Consider the following 22,237-nt stretch of genomic DNA (forward strand, 5'->3'; position numbering starts at 1 on the left):
GTAGGAGGAGAAGGGGATGACAGAGGATGAGATGGTTGGATGGCATCACTGATTCAATGCACATGAGTTTCAGCAAACTCCATGATATAGTGAAGAGCAGGGAAGTCTGCGTGCTGTAGTCCATGGGGTCGCAAAGAGTCATACATCACTGAGCAACTGAACAACAAGAAGTTCATAGTTTCCCTTTTTCTTGTCAATGGGATCCACTTTTTAGAGTGATTGCTTTCCTTGAAATAAAGAGATACTTTGTCAGAAAGGGAGAAAAATTTCAGTGTTGCTGAAAAGATTTTGATTGTGAGATTAAAAAAAATCTTAATAAATCTAATAAAAATCACTGAAACTGCTAGAGGGATTTTAGAGTACAGGGCCCCTATGGGAAATGGGAAACTGAGGTTTTCCAAGTAACTGATCTTGGGAGCAAGCACATTAAAGGAGTTTCAGAAAATCAATGGTTTTTCTGGATGCCTGGTAAAAATTTATGGGAAATGCATAATATAAGAAAACAAATTATATGAAAAGATGGAGGGAGTGGTGAGGAGTTTTAAAGGAGAAGCAGGCTGGGTCATGTAGTGTTCAGCTGCACAGAATTCTAGTTACAAAGGTCACAATGCTCACTCTAGTTCTGTCATTTTCTACCTTAGAACACTTTGATTAACTTGGATTATACCTTTTTAGGTCTTTTCCTCAGCAAGAAGGCAAGAATAGCAACTTTTGGACTGTGTATGGATCAAATTGGTTAAGGTTTTTATGTCTGGTGGGGTGCTAAGAACTGGAGTCTACTTCAATGAATATAATTTTAGGATTAAGCTTGGTGAATAGCTAATAGTGTATTGTGTATTTTGCTGGACACTTTATCTTATATTATTAATATTATTTATTAATATTATATTATATTATTATAATAATATTATATATAATATATATTAATAATATTATTAATTAAAATTAATACATATTAATAAATAACTAAAATTAAAATAATGTTAATATTATTTATATATTTTATTATACATAAATAATATTATTTATATATTTTTAATTTTTATTTATTTTATTATTTTCATTTATTTATAAATATTATTTATAAAATAATTTATTAATTATTATTAATAGTTATTATGGGTGCATGCTCAGTTGTGTCTGCCTCTTTGTGACCCCATGGATTGGAGACTGCCAGGCTCTTTTGTCCATGAAATTTTCCTGGCAAGAATATTCCAGTGGGTTACCATGTCCTGCTCCAAAGGATCTTCCTGACCTGAGAATCAAACGTGCATCTCCTGCAAGCAGATTCTTTACCACTGAGCCATGGGAAGCCCTAATAATTACTATGTGTGCTGTGTGTATTAGTCTTCAGTGGTGTCCAACTCTTTGCAGCCACATGAACTGTAGCCCACAAGGCTCCTCTGTCCATGGGATTCCCCAGGCAAGAATACTGGAGTGGGTTGACATTCCCTTCTCCAGGGAATATTCCTGACCCAGGGATCAAACATGGGTCTCCTGCATTGCAGGCAGGTTCTTTACCTTCTTAGCCACCAGGGAAGCTCAAATAATTACTATATCAAAATTAAAGTTGTCAAACTCTTTCTTAGCTATTTATTTCATATTAGTTCATTTCCTCTTAATTCAAAACTCTGTGAGATAGGCATTATAATTTAATAATTATAATTATTATTTAATTATAAACTAAGCTATAGTTTCAGTTCAGTTCAGTTCAGTCATACAGTTGTGTCCAACTCTTTGCAACCCCATGAATCGCAGCACGCCAGTCCTCCCTGTCCATCACCAACTCCCAGAGTTCACTCAAACTCACATCCATCAAGTCAGTGATGCCATCCAGCCATCTCATCCTCTGTCGTCCTCTTCTCCTCCTGCCCCCAATCCCTCCCAGCATCAGAGTCTTTTCCAATGAGTCAACTCTTCTCATGAGGTGGCCAAAGTACTGGAGTTTCAGCTTTAGCATCATTCCTTCCAAAGAAAGCCCAGGGCTGATCTCCTTCAGAATGGACTGGTTGGATCTCCTTGCAGTCCAAGGGACTCTCAAGAGTCTTCTCCAACACCACAGTTCAAAAGCATCAATTCTTCGGTGCTCAGCTCTCTTCACAGTCCAACTCTCATGTCCATACATGACCACTGGAAAAACCACAGCCTTGACTAGATGGACCTTTGTTGGCAAAGTAATGTCTCTGCTTTTCAATATGCTATCTAGATTGGTCATAACTTTCCTCCCAAGGAGTAAGCATCTTTTAATCTCATGGCTGCAGTCACCATCTGCAGTGATTTTGAAGCCCAAAAAAATAAAGTCTGACACTGTTTCCCCATCTATTTTCCATGAAGTGATAGGATCAGACTGTGAAATTGTGGATAAATTAAGTCATTTGTCTAAAAGTTATGTGGTCATAAATTTGAAAGTGAAGGATTATATCTGGTGCCAGACTTTCATACTGTCTACAACTGGATGTGTCATTTGTTTTTAGAGATCAATAGTTAAAATATGAAAAGAACATTTGTGTTTCTAATTGACGAATTAAAAAATTTACTTATGCAAATCCTGTTTTCTATAGGAACTGTAGATACTGATGTGTGGCTATTGATAATGGATGAGTGGTGAGGATGACTGGGAGAATTTTTTTGTAGAATTGTCATTTCAAGTAATCAGGTATTTGGTAAGCCTTTGGATAGAAATTCCCATTTTGATCAAACTAAATCTTATTTAGTTCATGCTTTTGATTCATCAAAAGGAGGTTATGTATCAGATATTAGATAGCTCTATAATGATATTAGAAGCTCTATAATGAAATGCATCTTTAATAGAAATGTCATTCTTAGTAAGAGGATTGCAGTGTAAAACCTGAATGTAACTATGATGGCCTACCCATAATGGACTATTTGGCTAACAAAATTATTGTTGCTGCAGAAATCTCCTTATTTCACTGCGATGGCAACCCTCTTCAATATTCTTGCCTGGAGAATCCCATGGGCAGAGGAGCCTGGTCGGCTACAGTCCATGGCGTCGCAAAGAGCTGGACACAACTGAGTGACTTGCACTTTGACATACAATGTGACACATATGGCTGATAACTGTGTGCCAAGCAAGCACACAGAATACCTTTGAAAATGCTTATTAAATGACTAAATGAATAGATTAATTAAAATGTTTCACACTTACTGCTCTTACCAATGACACGAATATCCTCTTACTTCTCAGTCTCTCCCAACTGTTGTGTGAAAAGTTGAATTTTTTAAACTCTAAGTTTTATGATGTTTTTGATGTTTTTGTTTCCTTACCTACTTTTCTGATCAGTTTTTCCCTGTCACCTTTACTGACTGTTCCTCTTCTACACATGTCAGAAGTGCAAGCTTTTACAGGTTGGCCTTAATTACCTTCTTCAATCATAATCATTCTCTCTAAGTGACCCAATTAGCATCATGGCTTCAACTATTCTATTTATACTGAAGAAATAGAAAAGGGGAGAGGGAAGGTGTTAAAGAGAAAGAGAGAAACACAGAAGGAAGGGAAGAAGGAATGGAGGTGGGGAGGAAGGAAGGAAAAGAGATAAAGAAAGAAAGAGGAAGAGAGGAAGTAAAAAAAAGAGGGAGGGAGGGAGGGAAACCGGCTAGTGCAAAGAGCCAGCCGGTATCCCACAATGATTTCATATCAATACGTCTAAAGTAGAACTCCAGCAAAGTGCAGCCAGATAATCACGATGGTGTGATCACTGACCTAGAGCCAGACATCCTGGAATGTGCAGTCAAGTGGCCCTTAGAAAGCATCACTACGAACAAAGTAGTGGAGGTGATGGAAAACCAGTGGAGATATTTCAAGTCCTGAATGATGATGCTGTGAAAGTGGTGCATTCAATATGCCAGCAAATTTGGAAAACTCAGCAGTGGCCACAGGACTGGAAAAGGTCAGTTTTCATTCCAATCCCAAAGAAAGGCAATGTCAAAGAATGCTCAAACTACCGCACAATTGCACTCATCTCACATGCTAGTAAAGTAATGCTCAAAATTCTCCAAGCCAGGCTTCAACAATATGTGAACTGTGAACTTCCAGATGTTCAAGAAAAGCCAGAGGAACCGGAGACCAAATTGCCAACATCTGCTGGATCATTAAAAAAGTAAGAGAGTTCCAGAAAATCATCTATTTCTGCTTTATTGACTATGCCAAAGCCTTTGACTGTGTGGATCACAATAAACTGTGGAAAATTCTCAAAGAGATGAGAATACCAGACCACCTGACTTGCCTCTTGAGAAACCTGTATGCAGATCAGGAAGCAACAGTTAGAACTGGACATGGAACAACAGACTGGTTCCAAATAGGAAAAGGAGTACCTCAAGTCTGTATATTGTCACCCTGTTTATTTAACTTATATGCAGAGTACATCATGAGAAACACTGGACTGGAAGAAGCACAAGCTGGAATCAAGATTGCTGGGAGAAATATCAATAACCTCAGATATGCAGATGACACCACCCTTATGGCAGAAAGTGAAGAGGAACTCAAAAGCCTCTTGATGAAAGTGAAAGAGGAGAGTGAAAAAGTTGGCTTAAAGCTCAACATTCAGAAAACTAAGATCATGGCAACTGGTCCCATCACTTCATGGAAAATAGATGGGAGAACAGTGGAAACAGTGACAGACTTTATTTTGGGGGGCTCAAAAATCACTATTGATGGTGATTGTAGCCATGAAATTAAAAGGCGCTTACTCCTTGGAAGGAAAGTTATGACCAACCTAGATAGCATATTCAAAAGCAGAGACATTACTTTGCCAACAAAGGTCCGTCTAGTCAAGGCTATGGTTTTTCCAGTAGTCATGTATGGATTTGAGAGTTGGACTATAATGAAAGCTGAAGGCCAAAGAACTGATGCTTTTGAACTGTGGTGTTGGAGAAGACTCTTGAGAGTCCCTTGGACTGCAAGGAGATCCAACCAGTCTATCCTAAAGGAGATCAGTCCTGGGTGTTTATTGGAAGGAGTTTGTTGAAGCTGAAACTCCAGTAGTTTGGCCACCTGATGCAAAGAGTTAACTCATTGGAAAGACCGTAATGCTGGGAAGGATTGGGGGCAGGAGAAGAAGGGAACAACAGAGGATGAGATGGTTGGATGGCATCACCGACTCGATGGACATGGGTTTGTTTGGACTCCAGGATTTGGTGATGGATAGGGAGGCCTGGCGTGCTGCGATTCACGGGGTTGCAAAGATCGGACACGACTGAGCGACTGAACTGAACGGTACTGAACTGACCTGAAAGTAGAACTACTTACCTTTCCTGTTAATCATCTTCCCCCAGTATTTTATATTTAATGAGCATTGTTATCTTCTGTTTTTGCTTACGTTCAAAGTTTAAGAATACTTCTAATACAGTCCCCTTTTTGTCTATCTATATTCAATCAATCTCCATTGCTTATTAATTTTTTCTTACTAATGTCTCGAATATTGTTCTGATTTTCTTTGAATACCTTAGTTCAGTCCCTTAAAGTCTTTCACTTGAAGTATTATCTCTTCCTCCTGTCTGGCCTCCTTTGGCTGATCTCACTTCTCTTTAGGTAGTTATCTACATGTTACTCCCCACTTACAATCTTTTTTAACCACATCAAATTGGGTCATTTCATTTTTCCTGCCTAAAACTTCTGCCCTAACATTACCTGCAGTATAAAGTTCAAAATCTTTTGCACAGAATGTTAAAATCTATTTCTACACCAACCTTTTCCTCCTTTCTCTATGGTTTTGTGCCAAGCACACTGACCTCCTTGTTCCCTGAACACACAACATGCTTTGAGAATGTTGTGCCTGGAATACCCCACTCCATCTCCTCCTCTTGGCAAACTCCTGCTCCTCAGTCAGTGCCAGTTCAAATGAATCTCATCCGTGGCCTTTCCTCACTCCCTCAGGCAAGTAGTTGTTCTGTTTTCCTCTCCCAAAGGAGTCATGCTCACACAGTGATTATATCAGCGGTTACATGCTACACTAGAAATTGGTTTTGATATCTGTTTTCTCCAATACACTGCTGTATTCATCTATGTCACCATCCCTAATATAAAAACCATACAGTGATTAGAATTTATGCATGCATATATGAATATTTACAAGCTACAATTTCATTCATATTCTTTTGAAATTATTTCATTTTGTTCTTTGAACTTAATGTAATGATGGTCAGTATAATAATGATTTAACTAGTTCAAAATTTTGATACACTCTAATATAATTTTAATTATTTAAAATTAATGAGCTATTTAAATATTTTTGTATTTTTAGAAATCTTGATGACTAATATAAACTGCATGTCACATTTCAGGCATACATAGACTCATCAATACGAATTCCATCTCTTACCCTAAATCTGCTTCTTCATCTTCCTGTGTCAGCCTACATGATAGGTTATTAATTGATTTCTCTTGTAAATCTACAAATTTAAGTCTATTTTTTGTAATTTTAAAATTTGATTTGGCTTGAGTATTATACATAAGTTACAACTGTGTTATAAATAATAAATGCTTTCAAGAAAGAATCTATTGGCCTCTCAGAAATTAAAATCTATGGCCTTAGTGATAGAATTTTATGGAAGATATTGTGGGTATTTTAAAGGTCTGTTCTACTTCCTTGCAAGGGTAACAAGTTATATTTAGGAATACTGATGTTTACTAAGATCAATGGAACAAAATAGAAAGCCCAGAGATAAATCCACACACATATGGACACCTTATCTTTGACAAAGGAGGCAAGAATATACAATGGATTAAAGACAATCTCTTTAACAAGTGGTGCTGGGAAAACTGGTCAACCACTTATAAAAGAATGAAACTAGAACACTTTCTAACACCATACACCAAAATATGCTCAAAATGGATTAAAGATCTAAATGTAAGACCAGAAACTATAAAACTCCTAGAGGAGAACATAGGCAAAACACTCTCCGACATACATCACAGCAGGATCCTCTATGACCCACCTCCTGGAATATTGGAAATAAAAGCAAAAATAAACAAATGGGACCTAAGTAAACTTAAAAGCTTCTGCACAACAAATGAAACTATAAGCAAGGTGAAAAGACAGCCTTCAGAATGGGAGAAAATAATAGTATATCAAGTAATTGACAAACACCTAATCTCAAAAATATACAAGCAACTCCTGCAGTTCAACTCCAGAAAAATAAATGATGCAATCAAAAAATGGGCCAAAGAACTAAATAGACATTTCTCCAAAGAAGACATACAGATGGCTAACAAACACATGAAAAGATGCTCAACATCGCTCATTATCAGAGAAATGCAAATCAAAACCACTATGAGGTACCATTTCACACCAGTCATAATGGCTGTGATCCAAAAGTCTACAAGCAATAAATGCTGGAGAGGGTGTGGAGAAAAGGGAACCCTCTTACACTGTTGGTGGGAATGCAAACTAGTACAGCCACTATGGAGAACAGTGTGGAGATTCCTTTAAAAACTGGAAGTAGAACTGCCTTATGACCCAGCAATCCCACTGCTGGGCATACACACTGAGGAAACCAGAAGGGAAAGAGACATATGTACCCCAATGTTCATCGCAGCACTGTTTATAATAGTCAGGACATGGAAGCTACCTGGATGTCCATCAGCAGACGGATGGATAAGAAAGCAGTGGTACGTATACACAATGGAGTATTACTCAGCCATTAAAAAGAATGCATTTGAATCAGTTCTAATGAGGTAGATGAAACTGGAACCTATTATACAGAGTCAAGTAAGCCAGAAAGAAAAACACCAATACAGTATACTAACGCATATATATGGAATTTAGAATTTAGGGTTATTGTTACCCTGTATACAATAACCCTGTATACAAGACAGCAAAAGAGACCCGGGGGGATGGTGTGGGGAGGGGAGGGGAGGAGGGCTCGGGATGGGGAGCACATGTGTGCCTGTGGCGGATTCATTTTGGTGTGTGGCAGAACCAATACAATATTGTAAAGTTAAAAAAAAAAGATTAAAAAAAAAGAAAAACAATAATAATTTTTTTTTAATTGATCACACCATGCAGCATGTGGGATCTTAGTTCCCCAGCCAAAGATAGAACCCATATGCCCTACAGTGGAAGGGCAGAGTCTTAACCACTAGACCATCAGGGAAGTCACTATGGTAACCAACTTATATTCAGTGGCAGTTGAAATATCCTGCCTGATTTGTAATTGTGTTCTTTATACTTCTCTCATTTATCCAAAAAAATATTTATTCAGTTTCTATACTGTACAAGATAATGTGCAAGAGATGCAATCAATGGTGAAAAAAGACAATCAGGATACCTGTCCTTCACAGCATTTAAAGTCTTCATTTAATATTATATATTATCAGTCAGTCTTAAAGGATATCAACCATGAATATTCATTGGAAGGACTGATGGTGAAGCTGAAGCTCCAATAATTTGGCCACCTGATGCAAAGAGCTGACTCATTGGAAAAGACCTTGATGATGGGAAAGATAGAAGGCAGGAGGAGAAGCAGACAACAGAAAGTGAGATGATTGGATGGCATCGTTGACTTAATGAACATGAGTTTGAGCAAACTCTGAGAAATGGGGAAGGGTAGAGAAGCCTAGAATGCTGCAGTCCAAGGGTTCACAAAGAGTTGGACATGACTTAGTGACTGAACAACAAATTAATATTATTAGGTCTATTGGCCAAAAGATTTGTAAAGCATTTTATTACCAAATAAATGTGTCATTAATATATGTGAAGGCTCTATATCTATACCTTGATTATTTCACATATATACAGAATACATAATGTGAAATGCCAGGCTGGATGAGACACAAGCTGAAATCAAGATTGCCAGGAGAAATATCAATAATCTCAGATATGGAGATGACACCATCCTTATGGCAGAAAATAAAGAAGAACTAAAAGCCTCCTGATGAAGGTGAAAGATGAGAGGGAAAAAAACTGGCTTAAAACTCAGCAGTCAAGAAACTAAGATCATGGCATCTGGTCCCATCACTTCATGGCAAATAGATGGGGAAACAATGACAGAGTTCATTTTCTTGGGTTCCAAAATCACTTTGGATGGTTACTGCAGCCATGAAATTAAAAAGCACTTGCTCCTTGGAAGAAAAGCTATGACTAACCTAGAAAGCATATTAAAAAGCAGAGACATTTCTTTGCCAACAAAGGTCTGCATAGTCAAAGCTATGGTTGGTTTTTCCAGTAGTCAGGTATGGATGTGAGAGTTGGACCATAAAGAAGACTGAACACTGAAAAACTGATCCTTTTGAACTGTGGTGCTGGAGAAGACTCTTGAGAGTCCCTTGGACTGCAAGGAGATCAAACCAGTCCATCCTAAAGGAAATTAACCCTGAATGCTGAAGCTGAAGCTCCAATACTTTGGCCACCTGATGTGAAGAGCTGACTTATTAGAAAATGCTCTTAATACTGGGAAAGATTGAAGGCAAGAGGAGAAGGGGACAACAGAGGATGAGATAGTTGGATGGCATCACTGACTTGATGTACATGACTTTGAGCAAGCTCCAGGAGTTGGTGACAGACTGGGAAGCCTGGCGTGCTACGGTCCATGGGGTCTCAAAGAGTCGGACATGTCTGAGTGACTGAAAAACAACAATAGTACACCTTGTGTGGTAAGTTCCCTCAGTCGTGTCTTACTCTGTGTGACCCTATAGACTGTAGCCTGCCAGGCTCCTCTGTCCATGGGATTCTCCAGGCAAGAATACTGCAGTGAGTTGCCATGCCCTCCTCCAGGGGATCTTCCCACCCAGTAATTGAACCCAAGTCTCTTACATCTCCTGCATTGGGAGGTGGGTTCTTTACCCCTAGCACCACCTGGAAAGCACCCTGCTATGTTTAAAATGGATAGCCAATACGGACCTACTGTAGAGCACAGGGAACTCTGCTCAATCTTATATAGCAGCCTAGATGGGAAGGGAGTTTGGGGGAGATGGATACATGTATATGTATGACCAAGCCCTTCACTGTTCACCTAAGACTATCTCAATATTGTTAATTGGCTATACCCCAATAAAATGAAAAGTTAAATTTTAAAAAAGCCTTATTATTAATCAGAATTTCAGATAAAAGAAAATGTTTTATGTATGTGTGTGTGCCGTATGCTATGTGTGATGAAAGAGAAAAAAGTTAGGAAATTCAGTAGTTAAAATAGCTAATAAATAAGTAACAAATAGGAATCCATCTGCGAATGCAGGAGATGTGGGTTTGATTCCTGGGTCAGGAAATATCATATGGAGAAGGAAATGGCAATCCATTCCAGTATTATTGCCTGTGAAATCCCATGGACAGAAGAAACTGGCAGGCAATAGTCCGTGGAGTTGCAAGAGTCAGACACAACCTAGCAACTAAACAACATCAAAAATAAATAAGTGGGGCATGATGGTTTTAAAGCATATATAGGAGGTGAGTGGCTTATTAATACTTATAAGATTTTACCACCAGATTATCTGTCTTAAAGAAAAAGCAACTTTGACAAATTCAATAAACTCATATTAGAAATATATAAAAGGTAAAGGAATTTTATTTTCTTATTCTTTGCCTCCAAATAAATTTTCCCTGACAGTGTGAATATACATGTAAAATACAGTCCCAAACTGTACACAGACACTCTTAAGAAGAAGTACAGTTTTCAAGGCAATTCTAATGCATATGATCATCAAGTCTCTTTGCCCTATGGCAAGTAGGGTGTTAGAGGTGAGTTCTTAGACCTTATTTTGTTTGCTAATATGCATTTAGGTATAAAGATGAGAAAGAAGAGTGAGACAGAAAAACCAGGGTACTTAATGTGAGCCCCAAGGATTGGTTTTAGGACACAAAATAATTTGCAGTATTTTTAATGGAAAAAGAGTTGATAACAATCATCAGATTCTCCAAGGAACCTATAATTATCCAGAAGTTTAAGAACCCAAAAAGGAGAGTGAGAGAGAGAGAGAACAAAATCAGAAATAAAACATTTCCAAGGCAATAATTAGGAGTACTTTTGAGAGCCAATTTTTTTTTGTTTGTAGAATTCTAAAATTAAATAGAACATTTACAAATATAATTAGCTTTCAAAAATGCTGCTATTTTGTTTACTATTTGGAATAGAGATAAAGAGGTAACTGAAACAGAAAACTTCCCCTGTCGTTTAGATGTTTTAGCAATTGCTACAAACAACTTTTGGGAAGGTATTTTATATCTACAATTATCAAAGTCATCTCAGTCAAGATTTGTCTTTGGTTTATTCATATAAACTTTACTTTGAATTTTGCTCTTAAGGATGCCTGAAATTATGATTCGTATTCTATATCATAATTATATTTACTATCGTAAATTAAGTATTCTATATAGATCAAGAATGTGTTTCAGAAACAGAAATTAAAAAAATAAATTCACTCATATCATGATCTATTTTTCAAGTGATTTTTTAAAATATCAAAAAAGTGATTTTAATCACTTTTTAAGTGATTAAAAAGTGTAAGTCAAATTACATGCAATAACACCTACATATTTTGAGAAAGTAGTTTTTGAATATAGAATATGTGCCATCTTTCTCAGAGTTTTGAGAGTTTACTTAATAAATGAATTACAGCTCATCTTTACTGAAGTCACTTTCTGATAAATAGCCAACATTAAGAAATAAATAAATATAAGGCGGTTTGTGAATTCCAGCCTTCTTGGCGAGTCACAATTGGTGTGTTGTTATCTTGGCTTGAGGACAATAGTCATAATTACTTTCCTCTAAACAGCTGAACTCAATCCAACGCACAATGTCATGTTTATGAATCTGTTGTAGCAAAAATTAAGGTTAGCAATGAAGTAAAATGCCACTGGAAAAACATTTTTCAAACTTTTCATATCCCCTACTCCCCTTTCTTTTTTCATCAAATTGGAATCACTCCCAATTTTAAAGGGATCACAGATTGAATTGTACTTTCCCAGCCACTGTTTGTCCAGTGAGTTCAACAAACACATATGTAGCCAGAAAACATTTTTGCTTTTGTGTATGTGGCTTTTCATGTGTATTAAAATCATGTTCTTTAGTTTTGCTTAAATACTGTGGTTATTACATCATTATAAATATATTCATGTACATTTATTCTAGACAACAGTTTCTGAGAGATATTTAATGTTAAAATGATTGTGTCTTGAGTTAGAATTTTACTAGATTTCAACAAATAAAAATTGTTGATTTTTATATTTCTCAATTTTCAAAGAAATATTAATAATATTATTCAATACAAATTAAAATCATATTTACACCACTGATGATAATAGAAAATGATCAATAATTTCAATGAACTTAAAATTACTCAATTCTCTGAAAAAAAAACTGAAGGATAAAGGTATGTGTGTGTGTATGTGTGGAGGCAAAAAGAAAGGGAAAAGTCATATAGATAAGGAGGAAGTATAGGACTCTGAGGTACTCAGCAATGAACTTGTAAGTCCAAGAATAAGAATCAACGGGTTTGGTGGAGGGTTTTTATCAAGAATAAAAGAGCATTGATTGGAAAGAAATTTGCATGATGTGACTAAAACTTTCACCAAGGATTATCCTACTAGAATAGATAAAAGGGAACGAATAAAAATTTTTCACAGACAAATGCAAAGAAATATTTTGTGAGATTTTTATTATGAAAAGAGAGAGAAGGAGGAGAAGGGGAAGACTGAAATTTTATGCCCAAGGGCCTGGAAGGATGATCACTGAAGTCATGCAAGGGACAGAATAGTGAAAGAACATTTAAAGGAAAACAGATGGTCTAAGGTCAAACATGAAAATAGGCATAGTAGAGAAGTTATTAATGCTAATTTAAAAATTATAACATGTGTATAGTACATTTTATGTCACCAGTGTTTTCATGGGCATGTTACCTCATTTGACTTGATAGGGAAGAAGAATGGCCGTGTAAAAAAAGAAAAATGGAGGTCAACTAGACAGTGAAGTATCATTTAGACGTTAGGAAAAAAATTAGAAAACAGCTAATATCACTTAGTTAGTGTTACTCTAAGTGCCTGACATGATGCTGCTTTTTAAATCTACTCTTTTAATCTTCACAATACATTTTTCAGTTATTATGTCTCCATTTTGCAGATGGGAAACAGGTTCACAGAGCTTTTGTCAAAGATCACATAACTAGGAAATAGCACAGGCATCCATCTCAGAGATGACTGGCCAGAAACATTCAATATATATATATATATTTTAAATTCCTAGGTCAATCAATGCTGAAAGACCTTTCTGAAATAAACAGAAAAATCAAATCTCTCAGCTGCTTGTTCACCATTCAACTCTACACTATTTTAGTTAAAAAGTAAATGAATCAAAAATGATCTATACATAGTTAGAAAATATTTGTTACTATGATGAGATATTAACTAGACTTACTATGATAATCATTTTTTAATACATGAAAACATTTAATCATACTTTGCACACCTGAAATTAATATAATGCTATATTCAGTTAGGGTTCCCTGGTAGTTCAGCCAGTAAAGAATCCGCCTGCAATGCAGGAGACCCCAGTTTGAATCCTGGGTAGGGAAGATCCCCTGGAGAAGGGATAGGCTGCCCACTCCAGTATTCTTGGGCTCCCCTCGTGGCTTATATGGTAAAGAATCTGTCTGCAATGCACGAGACCTGGGTTTGATTCCTGGGTTGCGAAGGTCTCTGAAGGAGGGCATGGCAACCCACTCCAGTATCCTTGCCTGGAGAATCCCCATGGACAAAGGAGCCTGGTGGGCTATAGTCCATGGGGTTACAAAGAATGGAACATGACTGAGCAACTAAGCACAGCACAGCACAGTGGACATATCAGTTATCCTTCAATAAAAAATAATCCATAACATATACACTAAGGAAAAATAGGCAAATACATTTATTTACATGTTCTCCATATCAAGTACTCCTCTAAGTGCTCTACAACATAATCTTGACAATTTCTCTGTTAATACAATTTCATTCCCTCATGTGTCCTTTAATTACCCAGAGGCCCACCAATAGAAATGGGATAGCATGCTCTACATAGGTCCCTTCCTGCCAATGGAGGGAAGTGAGAACAATAACAGCAGCAAGCATTTAGGTTAGTGCTTCTCTACACCAGGCTATTGCCAAGCACTCTACGTACATTAGTTCAGTCAGTACTCACAGCAGCTTAATGAAGTGAATGCCACAGTATGATCCTCATTTTACTGACGAGTGAAGAAAGGTACGGAGCAGGTAAGTAGTTTTCAGAAGTTTCCAGGGATACAGTCAACAGATCCAGGATTTGCATGGAGGTCCTCTGCCTCTGGAGCCTGTGCTATCAGTAAATACATTGTACTGACTTTGTGCAACTTAATAAAGGAGACTTAGTACCCTTGTCATGGTTCTACAAGCCTGCAGAGGTCTGAAGTAAAGAAAATGTTGACCATTTAAAGAAACAGTAAATTAAACAGGATAAGGAGTGGGTATTTTTGTTTGCAACCCAACCTCTACCAACAAAACAAAACATAACACAGAGACAGCTTATTTATATTCATATTTTACGATTTTTATTTTTTATTTTATTTTATTTTTTTTAAATTTTATTTTATTTTTAAACTTTACATAATTGTATTAGTTTTGCCAAATATCAAAATGAATCCATCACAGGTAAGGGAAAAGATTGCAACTATCAAATCAAAGAGTGGTTAAATTAAGAACACCGTTGACTACCATTGATATTTTCATATCGAACACTGAAATGCCAAGAAAGACTGTGAGAATGTCTAATTTTAAACATTCAAAGGGTGAATGTACCTAAATATGCAGACAAACGGAAGACAAAGAGAGGAAGATGCCCTTTTGCTCTCTGATACAGTCTGAATTGTAACTCTTGAAAATACAAATATCAGTGAAATTAATACCAGCTATAAATAGTCATATAAACCATTCCAGCTTTTTTTTTCTCACTTTCTGAGAGTACAGAGATGCAGTTTCATGTTTAACACTGTATTTCTTTATCAATTGGTGCTTCTTCCTTATGTTGCAATAATGATATAAAAATTCTGAATCACAATTTATGTAGATATAACTAAAAACATTAAAAAGTGACATGATTCTTACAAAAACTGTTCTTGCTAAACATAAATGACAGACTTGAAACATGCTAGCTAACATTTAAATTTTTATTCATAAATAAAACTTAGAGTCCAAGCAAATATTAGACATTTTACCATTCAGTTCTTCTCTGAGTTAGAAATTGTGAGAAGTTCCTTTGATGTTATTAATTCCATTAACTCCATATTAAGGTTTTCCCATGTTTGGCAGTAACTAAACTGACCAGATTATCTTTTCCATCTTCTATCCTTTTCATATGACCAATACACATAGCAAGTACCATAAATGATAACATCATTATTTTCAATTGTCTGTAAGGAAAAACATTTTCCTATGGATGATAACATGGCCATTGCTGCTGCTGCTAAGTCACGTCAGCCGTGTCCAACTCTGTACGACCCCATAGACAGCAGCCCACCAGGCTCCCATCCCTGGGATTCTGCAGGCAAGAATACTGGAGTGGGTTGCCATTTCCTTCTCCAGTGCATGAAAGTGAAACTCTTCACGACCCCATGGACTTCAGCCCACCAGGCTTCTCCGTCCGTGGGATTTTCCAGGCAAGAGTACTGGAGCGGGTTGCCATTGCCCTCTCCTATGGATGATAACATGGCCATTGAGGAAATACTAAAAAAGAGAAAGAAAAAATAGATCTCTCAAATTCTTTGATAAGATCCCGAAAAAAAAATGAACTTTTTTTACTTAATTTAATTTACAAACTAATTAATAGTTTTAAATTTATAATTACTCTCAAGGTCCTATTTTGAAAAACCATAGTTTGTGGACTAAATGAATGAATGATTAAAATGTCTTTCAGGTGTGTCTCCTGCCATCAGCTATTTTATTAAAGATCTTAGAAAAAAGTAGAATTTTTTGATATAACAAGTTTATTGACTAACTCCTCGTGAATTAGCACAAATATCACTTCCTCAAAGCAGTCTCTCAAAGCATCTTCCCATTCCTTTTCCCTATTTAGTTATTCATCATCCTGTTAGCCTGTTTGGTTTATTCAATCATTTTTATCTTTTCATTTACTTGCTTACATATTAAAGGTGTGTTTGCGTCCACTGAAATGTGGACTCCATAAGGTCAGGGAGATTTTCTGTCTTCAGACAGTGGTCTCCCTCGCGCTTAGAGATAAATGCTCAGTAAGCTTTGCTTAAACAAATGAACGGATGAATGCCCGTAATAATGACTGGTGATAATGATATGGAAGACTTGTTTAGTTAGCTGTTGTTATTCTAATTTGCTGCTGTGGCCATAATTGTCTACCTACTTTTTGTTTCACCAGTTACTGGAGGCAACTTGTAAAGATATGCTAATCAGGTAACTTATGTGAGCATGAAACTAAAAATCAATATAACTGAGTTATTTCAACAGTAAAATTAAAAAGTTCATGCATTTACTTATTGACTCAACAAATGCTTATTGAGTACTTCATGTCAGTCAACTGGCTAGGTGCTCAAGATACAGCATGGGTAAGATGGATAGAAATACCATCATTACAATGTGTTTGTGGGAAGGGTGGATTATAAGTACCAACCAAACAATAAAGATTGTATCATGTACTATTAAAAAGGAAATACAGGTGGTATCTCACCTAGGCTTGGAAAGGGGAAAGGAGGATAGCAAAGACTCCCTGTGAAAGTCACAGAGTGAGCTCTAAGGAAGCCAAACAAGCAGGTAAGAGGCAGCAGGGAGATTGTTCCAAGAAGAGTGATTTAGATTTGGAAATTCAGTTAAATTTGAAATCTATTTTACATATTCTGTACTATATTTAAAATGATTCTCTAAAAATTTATGCATATATACAAGTACATTGCTATTGTTTAAGTCATGTCCAACTCTTTGTGACCCCATAGACTGTACCCTGCAAGGTTCCTCTGTCCATGGAATTTTCCAGGCAAGAATACTGGAGTGGGTTGCCATTCCCTTGTCTAGGGGATCTTCCTGACCCAGAGAATGAACCTGTATCTATTGTACTGAAGGTGGATTCTTTACCATTGAGCCAACCAGGAAGGCCACAAGTACATTATAGAGGAAAAAAAAAAAAATTGTCAGCAGTATCTTCCATATAATCTATAAAAATAAAAATGTTTCCAAGTATAGGTTAAGAGCCCTTTCAACCTAATTGAACTGTGATTTTATAGCCAATGAATCATAGAATCTTAGAACATGGAGCATACTTTTACAAACAGAAAATCTCCACTCTTCCCAGAAATGGATCTGTTTTTCATTTTCATGAAGGTAGAATATTGACACTTCAAGTTCGCACAAAATGATAGGCAGTCAGAGAATTCTCCTTCAGTTCAGTTCAGTCACTCAGTCGTGTCCAACTCTTTGCGACCCCATGAATTGCAGCACACCAGGCCTCCCTGTCCATCACCAGCTCCCAGAGTTCACTCAAAATCACGTCCATCGAGTCAGTGATGCCATCCAGCCATCTCATCCTCTGTCATCCCCTTTTTCTCCTGCCCCCAATCCCTCCCAGCATCAGAGTCTTTTCCAGTGAGTCAACTCTTTGCATGAGGTGGCCAAAGTACTGGAGTTTCAGCTTTAGCATCAGTCCTTACAAAGAATACCCAGGACTGATCTCCTTTAGAATGGACTGGTTGGATCTCCTTGCAGTCCAAGGGACTCTCAAGAGTCTTCTCCAACACCACAGTTCAAAAGCATCAATTCTTTGGCACTCAGCTTTCTTCACAGTCCAACTCTCACATCCATACATGACCACTGGAAAAACCATAGCCCTGACTAGACGGACCTTTGTTGGCAAAGTAATGTCTCTGCTTTTGAATATGCTATCTAGGTTGGTCATAACTTTGCTTCCAAGGAGTAAGCGTCTTTTAATTTCATGGCTGCAGTCACCATCTGCAGTGATTTTGGAGCCCAGAAAAATAAAGTCTGACACTGTTTCCACTGTTTCCCCATCTATTTTCCATGAAGTGATGGGACCAGTTGCCATGATCTTAGTTTTCTGAATGTTGAGCTTTGAGCCAACTTTTTCACTCTCCTCTTTCACTTTCATCAAGAGGCTTTTTAGTGCCTCTTCACTTTCTGCCATAAGGGTGGTGTCATCTGCATATCTGAGGTTATTGATATTTCTCCCAGCAATCTTGATTCCAGCTTGTGCTTCTTCTAGCCTAGCGTTTCTCATGATGTACTCTGCATATAAGTTAAATAAGTAGGGTGACAATATACAGCCTTGACATACTCCTTTTCCTATTTGGAACCAGTCTGTTGTTCCATGTCCAGTTCTAACTGTTGCTTCCTGACCTGCATATAGGTTTCTCAAGAGACAGGTCAGGTGGTCTGGTATTCCCATCTCTTTAAGAATTTTCCACTGTTTATTGTGATCCACACAGTCAAAGGGTTTGGCATAATCAATAAAGCAGAAATAGATGCTTTTCTGGAACTCTCTTGCTTTTTCAATGATCCAGCGGATGTTGACAATTTTATCTCTGGTTCCTCTGCCTTTTCTAAAGCCAACTTGAACATCTGTCCTTAAGACTGATCAATTTATCAAAGTCAAAAATCATGAAAAGAGAGACAAGAATAGAATGGTGGTTATCCTGGCAGTGGTAGGATTTGGGGGAATTGGGGAGATATTATTTAAGGTACCAACTCATACCAGTAGATTAGTCCTGGAGATCTAATATGAAGCATGGTAATGATAGAGAAAAACACTGTAATATAAATTCAAACTTACTAAGAGACAAGATCTTAATTGTTCCCACTACAAAAAAGAAAAAAAAAGATGATTGTGTGGCATGAAAGAAGTGTCAGCTATTACTTTGATGAAAATCACATTGCAATATACAATATATCCACCAGTGTATAACTTAAACATGCACAATGTTTTATATAAATTACATCACAATGATTTTTTTTAGTGGAGAAAGAACCACTGAAAAAGGGATAGGCTACCCACTCCAGTATTCTTGGGCTTCCCTTGTGGCTCATCTGGTAAAGAATCTGCCCACAATGCAGGAGCCCTGGTTTCAATCCCTGGGTTGGGAAGATCCCCTGGAGAAGGAAAAGGCTACCTACTCCAGTATTCTGGCCTAAAGGAGTCTATGGACTGTATAGTCCATCCGTTCGCAAAGAATCGGACACGACTGAGCAACTTTCACATTCAATTTAGCAAGAATAACCAATTGAACAGCAATTATTTAGGAAAACAGACATTGCCAGTTCTATATAAGTGTCTTAATGCAAATTGTCAAAAATTGGACCATGGAATGATGTGGTATAACCAAATGGCTCCAAGCAATCAGTAAGCTACTGTTGGTTGTGGGAAACTATTGTTTTTTGTTTTCTAAGAGGAAAGCTTTTTAATAACTTTCATTAAAAAATAAAAATTTTGAGAACAAAATAATAGTTTTACTCCTCATTATGACATAAAGTGAACAGATTTAATTCAAATTAACATAGATTTAAAAGATAATAGACTCACTGAAGTATAGAGAAAAGTGAAGCTAAAATTTTTAAATTTTGCATTTTAGGTTGATATATTAAAATGTAGGAGCATTCTTAGCTAAAGAAGTATAAATCCTGAAAATACATTTGATTCAAAATAAATACATGCAACATTTTTCAAACATATTAGAGTAATTCTTTTCAGTTTAAATGTGGTCATTTCACCAGAAGAAGATACAAAATTAACTCAAATATTTTAATATTCAAGAATTTAACACAGATTTCTATAAGGCAGAAGTGTACCATCCTCATTCACATTGGCTAAATATAATATAAGGTGCTGGCTACTTTGAAGAGTTTCACAATTTGTTAAGAAAAACACAAAAGCTTAGTCTTTATCTCGATCCCTATAGTATAACAGAAGGGAGGTAAAATTAAGTGTTAGTATAATTATAAAATATCCTTCCCATTTTGTCATTCTAAGATGGTATTGGGGAAAAATACCTGAAAATCACAGTTTCATACAAAATGTACATATTCCTCTAATATATGAGATAGAACATTCTTCTTCCCTGAGAATATTTTATTAGATTATTTTCTTCATACTTTATGATGCACATAAATAAACTTTTTATCATTTTTGTTTTCTCTTTGGCTTGGAGAACTGGGGTACCTTGCAAAGATTTGTAGCTGGCAAGTCTTTCTCTAGCTTAATGAATATTCATCACTATTTGCAAAGATAGAATGACAAGGAAAACTTTCAGCTCTTTTAATATATGACAATTTGGCCAGCTCTTACTGATTGCTTTCTGTGTTTGAAAACTGAATTACACTAGTAGGGTATTACTGAAAGAAAACACCTGTAAAGAGGAGGAAGAAAAATGATTGAAGAGGTATGAAACAGTGTGATTATAAAAATCATTCAAAAAATTTAATCTCAGAAAATTCCTTCCAAAGAACACCCAGGACTGATTTCCTTTAGAATGGACTGGTTGGATCTCCTTGCAGTCCAAGGGACTCTCAAGAGTCTTCTCCAACACCACAATTCAAAAGCATCAATTCTTCGGCGCTCAGCCTTCTTCACATTCCAACACTCACATCCATACATGACCACAGGAAAAACCATAGCCTTGACTAGACGGACCCTTGTTGACAAAGTAATGTCTCTCCTTTTGAATATGCTATCTAGGTTGGTCATAACTTTCCTTCCAAGGAGTAATCCATGAAGAAAGCTGAGCGCCAAAGAATTGATGCTTTTGAACTGTGGTGTTGGAGAAGACTCTTGAGAGTCCCTTGGACTGCAAGGAGATCCAACCAGTCCATTCTAAAGGAGATCAGCCCTGGGATTTCTTTGGAAGGAATGATGTTAAAGCTGAAACTCCAGTACTTTGGCCACCTCATGCGAAGAGTTGACTCATTGGAAAAGACTCTGATGCTGGGGGGGATTGGGGGCAGGAGGAGAAGGGGATTACAGAGGATGAGATGGCTGGATGGCATCACGGACTTGATGGACGTGAGTTTGAGTGAACTCCGGGAGATGGTGATGGACAGGGAGGCCTGGCATGCTGCGATTCATGGGGCCGCAAGGAGTCGTACACGACTGAGCTACTGAACAGAACTGAATTACTGAAAATAAGATACGCTTCATTGTTAACACATTGTTCTTAATAACATTAAAGTTGTTATTTGTTTTGCTGAGTAGAACTTTTTTTCAGGTAAATTATGATTCCTGGGTGAGATGAAAAGCTTTTAAAAAACTACTATATGGATATTTTATTTAACATAATTGAGACATTTGGTAAACAGTATTGTTGAATTCAGAAACAAAGCTCAAAAAAACTCTTGGTGTAATATAAAATTAAGTACAATCTCATTTAAAACAAAATAAACAAATAAAATAACACAACAAGAAGTACTCACAGTCAAGTAATTTCTCATTTTCTTTGCCTTGCTTTTGCCATGAAGTCTTTTTCTTTTATAAAAAGTTGTTGAAAATAAAGAATCATTACAAAATCATATAATAAACAATGTCATTAGAAACATTAAATGTAGGAACATTAAATATTTAAGAAACATTAAATGTGGAAACATTCTCTAGTGGGATATTGATTCACCTAAATTCTGGGTCCCTAACCTCCAGGATCTAATGCCTGATGATCTGAGGTGGAGCTAATGTAATAATAACAGAAATAAAGTGCACAAGGAATGTAATGCAGTTGAGTCATTCTCAAACCATGCCCCCTGCCCCAGTCCATGGAAAAATCTTCTTCCACAAAACTGGTGCTTGGTGCCAAAATGGTTGGAGACTGCTGATACATCAAAACATACAAAATACATTAAAAGGGGAAAAAGTGTATTACTTTAAAAGTTTATGTAAAATATGACCAGGTTATTATTATTAAAAGGCATTAAAGTGAAATAAATTATTTGTTAATAGAAAAGACTGATCCATAAATCAGAAAACCATATCTAAAAACCAACATATTTCATTCATGTCCTTAACATCTCAAGTCTTTAAGTGATTCTTCTGTGTGTAATACTTCACTACCTGGTTAATTTTTAGCAGTGTTATGAGGCTGCTGAGTGTTAACACACATACACATACACAGGCACACACAAACACAAGGTCTTTAGAATTTCCTGAATATAACAACAATCTATTTATATTCAGACACTTTATACCAAAGAGGGCTATTTTTAGAATGAATCACATCCTGGTCTTCAAAAACAATGGGATAAAACTGGGTACTAAATACAAGGGCAATATT

At 36.6% G+C, this 22,237-nt stretch overlaps 1 long non-coding RNA gene across 2 annotated transcripts in view; it reads right to left on the reverse strand.

Moving 5' to 3' along the window:
* The window catches only part of LOC132342942 (uncharacterized), a 100,016-nt gene extending 85,593 nt beyond the window's left edge, over positions 1–14,423 (reverse strand). For both annotated transcript variants that reach the window (XR_009491494.1, XR_009491495.1), the window contains exon 1: positions 14,122–14,423. This is a non-coding gene — a long non-coding RNA (uncharacterized lncRNA). The remainder of the gene's footprint in view (positions 1–14,121) is intronic.
* Positions 14,424–22,237: the final 7,814 nt, after the last annotated feature.

The sequence above is a fragment of the Bos taurus genome, chromosome 2 (assembly GCF_002263795.3).
Source record: "Bos taurus isolate L1 Dominette 01449 registration number 42190680 breed Hereford chromosome 2, ARS-UCD2.0, whole genome shotgun sequence".
NCBI classification, from domain to species: domain Eukaryota; kingdom Metazoa; phylum Chordata; class Mammalia; order Artiodactyla; family Bovidae; genus Bos; species Bos taurus.